Genomic DNA, 7352 nt, shown 5'->3' with positions numbered 1-7352 from the left:
GGTGCCGGCTGAGCTAGAGGACAAACTCTACAGGTAGGCACTTCGCAAAAAACACCTCCTGTCTTCTTTCAAAAATTTGGATGTGTCCACGTTGCGCTTTGGGGCGTTTACTGTTGCGGGCGCTAGGCCTACCCACACAAGTGAGGTATCATTTTTATCGGGAGACTTGGGGGAACGCTGGGTGGAAGGAAATTTGTGGCTCCTCTCAGATTCGAGAACTTTCTTCCAAAGAAATATGAGTAACATGTGTTTTTTTAGCCAAATTTTGAGGTTTGCAAAGAATTCTGGGTAACAGAACCTGGTCCGAGCCCCGTAAGTCACCCCATCTTGGATTCCCCTAGGTCTCTAGTTTTCAGAAATGCACAGGTTTGGTAGGTTTCCCTAGGTGCTGGCTGAGCTAGAGGACAAAATCTACTGGTAGGCACTTCGCAAAAAACACCTTCTGTTTTCTTTAAAAAATGAGAATGTGTCCACGTTGCGCTTTGGGGCGTTTCCTGTCGCGGGCGCTAGGCCTACCCACACAAGTGAGGTATCATTTTTAACGGGAGACTTGGGGGAACGCTGGGTGGAAGGAAATTTGTGCCTCATCTCAGATTCCAGAACTTTCTGCCACAGAAATGTGAGGAACATGTGTTTTTTTAGCCAAATTTTGAGGTTTGCAAAGGATTCTGGGTAGCAGAACCTGGTCCGAGCCCCGCAAGTCACCCCATCTTGGATTCCCCTAGGTCTCTAGTTTTCAGAAATGCACAGGTTTGGTAGGTTTCCCTAGGTGCCGTCGGAACTAGAGGACAAAATCTACAGGTAGGCACTTCGCAAAAAAACACCTCTGTTTTCTGTCAAAAATTTGGATGTGTCCACGTTGCGCTTTGGGGCGTTTCCTGTCGCGGGCGCTAGGCCTACCCACTCAAGTGAGGCATCATTTTTATCGGGAGACTTGGGGGAACGCTGGGTGGAAGGAAATTTGTGGCTCCTCTCAGATTCCAGAACTTTCTGCCACAGAAATGTGAGAAACATGTGTTTTTTTAGCCACATTTTGAGGTTTGCAAAGGATTCTGGGTAACAGAACCTGGTCCGAGCCCCGCAAGTCACCCCATCTTGGATTCCCCTAGGTCTCTAGTTTTCAGAAATGCACAGGTTTGGTAGGTTTCCCTAGGTGCCGGCTGAGCTAGAGGCCAAAATCTACAGGTAGGCACTTCGCAAAAAACACCTCTGTTTTCTTTAAAAAATTTGGATGTGTTCATGTTGCGCTTTGGGGCGTTTCCTGTTGCGGGCGCTAGGCCTACCCACTCAAGTGAGGTATCATTTTTATCGGTAAACTTGGGGGAACGCTGGGTGGAAGGAAATTTGTGGCTCCTCTCAGATTCCAGAACTTTCTGCCACAGAAATGTGAGGAACAGGTGATTTTTTTAGCCCAATTTTGAGGTTTGCAAAGGATTCTGGGTAACAGAACCTGGTCCGAGCCCCGCAAGTCACCCCTCCTTGGATTCCCCTAGGTCTCTAGTTTTCAAACATGCACAGGTTTGGTAGGTTTCCCTAGGTGCCGGCTGAGCTAGAGGACAAACTCTACAGGTAGGCACTTCGCAAAAAACACCTCCTGTCTTCTTTCAAAAATTTGGATGTGTCCACGTTGCGCTTTGGGGCGTTTACTGTTGCGGGCGCTAGGCCTACCCACACAAGTGAGGTATCATTTTTATCGGGAGACTTGGGGGAACGCTGGGTGGAAGGAAATTTGTGGCTCCTCTCAGATTCCAGAACTTTCTTCCAAAGAAATATAAGTAACATGTGTTTTTTTAACCAAATTTTGAGGTTTGCAAAGAATTCTGGGTAACAGAACCTGGTCCGAGCCCCGCAAGTCACCCCATCTTGGATTCCCCTAGGTCTCTAGTTTTCAGAAATGCACAGGTCTGGTAGGTTTCCCTAGGTGCTGGCTGAGCTAGAGGACAAAATCTACAGGTAGGCACTTCGCAAAAAACACCTTCTGTTTTCTTTCAAAAATGTGGATGTGTCCACGTTGCGCTTTGGGGCGTTTCCTGTCGCGGGCGCTAGGCCTACCCACACAAGTGAGGTATCATTTTTAACGGGAGACTTGGGGGAACGCTGGGTGGAAGGAAATTTGTGCCTCCTCTCAGATTCCAGAACTTTCTGCCACAGAAATGTGAGGAACATGTGTTTTTTTAGCCAAATTTTGTGGTTTGCAAAGGATTCTGGGTAACAGAACCTGGTCCGAGCCCCGCAAGTCACCCCATCTTGGATTCCCCTAGGTCTCTAGTTTTCAGAAATGCACAGGTTTGGTAGGTTTCCCTAGGTGCCGGCTGAGCTAGAGGCCTAAATCTACAGGTAGGCACTTCGCAAAAAACACCTCTGTTTTCTTTAAAAAATTTGGATGAGTTCATGTTGCGCTTTGGGGCGTTTCCTGTTGCGGGCGCTAGGCCTACCCACACAAGTGAGGTATCATTTTTATCGGGAGACTTGGGGGAACGCTGGGTGGAAGGAACTTTGTGGCTCCTCTCAGATTCCAGAACTTTCTGCCACAGAAATGTGAGGAACAGGTGATTTTTTTAGCCCAATTTTGAGGTTTGCAAAGGATTCTGGGTAACAGAACCTGGTCCGAGCCCCGCAAGTCACCCCTCCTTGGATTCCCCTAGGTCTCTAGTTTTCAAAAATGCACAGGTTTGGTAGGTTTCCCTAGGTGCCGGCTGAGCTAGAGGACAAACTCTACAGGTAGGCACTTCGCAAAAAACACCTCCTGTCTTCTTTCAAAAATGTGTCCACGTTGCGCTTTGGGGCGTTTCCTGTCGCGGGCGCTAGGCCTACCCACACAAGTGAGGTATCATTTTTAACGGGAGACTTGGGGGAACGCTGGGTGGAAGGAAATTTGTGCCTCCTCTCAGATTCCAGAACTTTCTGCCACAGAAATGTGAGGAACATGTGTTTTTTTAGCCAAATTTTGAGGTTTGCAAAGGATTCTGGGTAGCAGAACCTGGTCCGAGCCCCGCAAGTCACCCCATCTTGGATTCCCCTAGGTCTCTAGTTTTCAGAAATGCACAGGTTTGGTAGGTTTGCCTAGGTGCCGTCGGAACTAGAGGCCAAAATCTACAGGTAGGCACTTCGCAAAAAACACCTCTGTTTTCTGTCAAAAATTTGGATGTGTCCACGTTGCGCTTTGGGGCGTTTCCTGTCGCGGGCGCTAGGCCTACCCACTCAAGTGAGGTATCATTTTTATCGGGAGACTTGGGGGAACGCTGGGTGGGAGGAAATTTGTGGCTCCTCTCAGATTCCAGAACTTTCTGCCACAGAAATGTGAGGAACATGTGTTTTTTTAGCCAAATTTTGAGGTTTGCAAAGGATTCTGGGTAACAGAACCTGGTCCGAGCCCCGCAAGTCACCCCATCTTGGATTCCCCTAGGTCTCTAGTTTTCAGAAATGCACAGGTTTGGTAGGTTTCCCTAGGTGCCGGCTGAGCTAGAGGCCAAAATCTACAGGTAGGCACTTCGCAAAAAACACCTCTGTTTTCTTTAAAAAATTTGGATGAGTTCATGTTGCGCTTTGGGGCGTTTCCTGTTGCGGGCGCTAGGCCTACCCACACAAGTGAGGTATCATTTTTATCGGGAGACTTGGGGGAACGCTGGGTGGAAGGAAATTTGTGGCTCCTCTCAGATTCCAGAACTTTCTGCCACAGAAATGTGAGGAACAGGTGATTTTTTTAGCCAAATTTTGAGGTTTGCAAAGGCTTCTGGGTAACAGAACCTGGTCCGAGCCCTGCAAGTCACCCCTCCTTGGATTCCCCTAGGTCTTTAGTTTTCAAAAATGCACAGGTTTGGTAGGTTTCCCTAGGTGCCGGCTGAGCTAGAGGACAAAATCTATAGGTAGGCAATAAAAAAAAAAACACCTCTGTTTTCTTTAAAAAATTTGGATGTGTCCACGTTGCGCTTTGGGGCGTTTCCTGCCACGGGAGCTAGGCCTACCCACACAAGTGAGGTATCATTTTTATTGGGAGACTTGGGGGAACGCTGGGTGGAAGGAAATTTGTGCCTCCTCTCAGATTCCAGAACTTTCTGCCACAGAAATGTGAGGAACATGTGTTTTTTTACCCAAATTTTGAGGTTTGCAAAGGATTCTGGGTAGCAGAACCTGGTCCGAGCCCCGCAAGTCACCCCATCTTGGATTCCCCTAGGTCTCTAGTTTTCAGAAATGCACAGGTTTGGTAGGTTTCCCTAGGTGCCGGCTGAGCTAGAGGCCAAAATCTACAGGTAGGCACTTCGCAAAAAACACCTCTGTTTTCTTTAAAAAATTTGGATGTGTTCACGTTGCGCTTTGGGGCGTTTCCTGTTGCGGGCGCTAGGCCTACCCACTCAAGTGAGGTATCATTTTTATCGGGAGACTTGGGGGAACGCTGGGTGGAAGGAAATTTGTGGCTCCTCTCAGATTCCAGAACTTTCTGCCACAGAAATGTGAGGAACAGGTGATTTTTTTAGCCCAATTTTGAGGTTTGCAAAGGATTCTGGGTAACAGAACCTGGTCCGAGCCCCGCAAGTCACCCCTCCTTGGATTCCCCTAGGTCTCTAGTTTTCAAAAATGCACAGGTTTGGTAGGTTTCCCTAGGTGCCGGCTGAGCTAGAGGACAAACTCTACAGGTAGGCACTTCGCAAAAAACACCTCCTGTCTTCTTTCAAAAATTTGGATGTGTCCACGTTGCGCTTTGGGGCGTTTACTGTTGCGGGCGCTAGGCCTACCCACACAAGTGAGGTATCATTTTTATCGGGAGACTTGGGGGAACGCTGGGTGGAAGGAAATTTGTGTCTCCTCTCAGATTCCAGAACTTTCTTCCAAAGAAATATAAGTAACATGTGTTTTTTTAGCCAAATTTTGAGGTTTGCAAAGAATTCTGGGTAACAGAACCTGGTCCGAGCCCCGCAAGTCACCCCATCTTGGATTCCCCTAGGTCTCTAGTTTTCAGAAATGCACAGGTCTGGTAGGTTTCCCTAGGTGCTGGCTGAGCTAGAGGACAAAATCTACAGGTAGGCACTTCGCAAAAAACACCTTCTGTTTTCTTTCAAAAATGTGGATGTGTCCACGTTGCGCTTTGGGGCGTTTCCTGTCGCGGGCGCTAGGCCTACCCACACAAGTGAGGTATCATTTTTAACGGGAGACTTGGGGGAACGCTGGGTGGAAGGAAATTTGTGCCTCCTCTCAGATTCCAGAACTTTCTGCCACAGAAATGTGAGGAACATGTGTTTTTTTAGCCAAATTTTGTGGTTTGCAAAGGATTCTGGGTAACAGAACCTGGTCCGAGCCCCGCAAGTCACCCCATCTTGGATTCCCCTAGGTCTCTAGTTTTCAGAAATGCACAGGTTTGGTAGGTTTGCCTAGGTGCCGGCTGAGCTAGAGGCCTAAATCTACAGGTAGGCACTTCGCAAAAAACACCTCTGTTTTCTTTAAAAAATTTGGATGAGTTCATGTTGCGCTTTGGGGCGTTTCCTGTTGCGGGCGCTAGGCCTACCCACACAAGTGAGGTATCATTTTTATCGGGAGACTTGGGGGAACGCTGGGTGGAAGGAACTTTGTGGCTCCTCTCAGATTCCAGAACTTTCTGCCACAGAAATGTGAGGAACAGGTGATTTTTTTAGCCCAATTTTGAGGTTTGCAAAGGATTCTGGGTAACAGAACCTGGTCCGAGCCCCGCAAGTCACCCCTCCTTGGATTCCCCTAGGTCTCTAGTTTTCAAAAATGCACAGGTTTGGTAGGTTTCCCTAGGTGCCGGCTGAGCTAGAGGACAAACTCTACAGGTAGGCACTTCGCAAAAAACACCTCCTGTCTTCTATCAAAAATGTGTCCACGTTGCGCTTTGGGGCGTTTCCTGTCGCGGGCGCTAGGCCTACCCACACAAGTGAGGTATCATTTTTAACGGGAGACTTGGGGGAACGCTGGGTGGAAGGAAATTTGTGCCTCCTCTCAGATTCCAGAACTTTCTGCCACAGAAATGTGAGGAACATGTGTTTTTTTAGCCAAATTTTGAGGTTTGCAAAGGATTCTGGGTAGCAGAACCTGGTCCGAGCCCCGCAAGTCACCCCATCTTGGATTCCCCTAGGTCTCTAGTTTTCAGAAATGCACAGGTTTGGTAGGTTTGCCTAGGTGCCGTCGGAACTAGAGGCCAAAATCTACAGGTAGGCACTTCGCAAAAAACACCTCTGTTTTCTGTCAAAAATTTGGATGTGTCCACGTTGCGCTTTGGGGCGTTTCCTGTCGCGGGCGCTAGGCCTACCCACTCAAGTGAGGTATCATTTTTATCGGGAGACTTGGGGGAACGCTGGGTGGGAGGAAATTTGTGGCTCCTCTCAGATTCCAGAACTTTCTGCCACAGAAATGTGAGGAACATGTGTTTTTTTAGCCAAATTTTGAGGTTTGCAAAGGATTCTGGGTAACAGAACCTGGTCCGAGCCCCGCAAGTCACCCCATCTTGGATTCCCCTAGGTCTCTAGTTTTCAGAAATGCACAGGTTTGGTAGGTTTCCCTAGGTGCCGGCTGAGCTAGAGGCCAAAATCTACAGGTAGGCACTTCGCAAAAAACACCTCTGTTTTCTTTAAAAAATTTGGATGAGTTCATGTTGCGCTTTGGGGCGTTTCCTGTTGCGGGCGCTAGGCCTACCCACACAAGTGAGGTATCATTTTTATCGGGAGACTTGGGGGAACGCTGGGTGGAAGGAAATTTGTGGCTCCTCTCAGATTCCAGAACTTTCTGCCACAGAAATGTGAGGAACAGGTGATTTTTTTAGCCAAATTTTGAGGTTTGCAAAGGATTCTGGGTAACAGAACCTGGTCCGAGCCCTGCAAGTCACCCCTCCTTGGATTCCCCTAGGTCTTTAGTTTTCAAAAATGCACAGGTTTGGTAGGTTTCCCTAGGTGCCGGCTGAGCTAGAGGACAAAATCTATAGGTAGGCAATAAAAAAAAAAACACCTCTGTTTTCTTTCAAAAATTTGGATGTGTCCACGTTGCGCTTTGGGGCGTTTCCTGCCACGGGAGCTAGGCCTACCCACACAAGTGAGGTATCATTTTTATTGGGAGACTTGGGGGAACGCTGGGTGGAAGGAAATTTGTGCCTCCTCTCAGATTCCAGAACTTTCTGCCACAGAAATGTGAGGAACATGTGTTTTTTTAGCCAAATTTTGAGGTTTGCAAAGGATTCTGGGTAGCAGAACCTGGTCCAAGCCCCGCAAGTCACCCCATCTTGGATTCCCCTAGGTCTCTAGTTTTCAGAAATGCACAGGTTTGGTAGGTTTCCCTAGGTGCCGTCGGAACTAGAGGCCAAAATCTACAGGTAGGCACTTCGCAAAAAACACCTCTGTTTTCTGTCA

This window comes from Pleurodeles waltl, chromosome 4_2 (genome assembly GCF_031143425.1).
Source record: "Pleurodeles waltl isolate 20211129_DDA chromosome 4_2, aPleWal1.hap1.20221129, whole genome shotgun sequence".
NCBI classification, from domain to species: domain Eukaryota; kingdom Metazoa; phylum Chordata; class Amphibia; order Caudata; family Salamandridae; genus Pleurodeles; species Pleurodeles waltl.
This window is presented reverse-complemented; position numbering follows the sequence as displayed.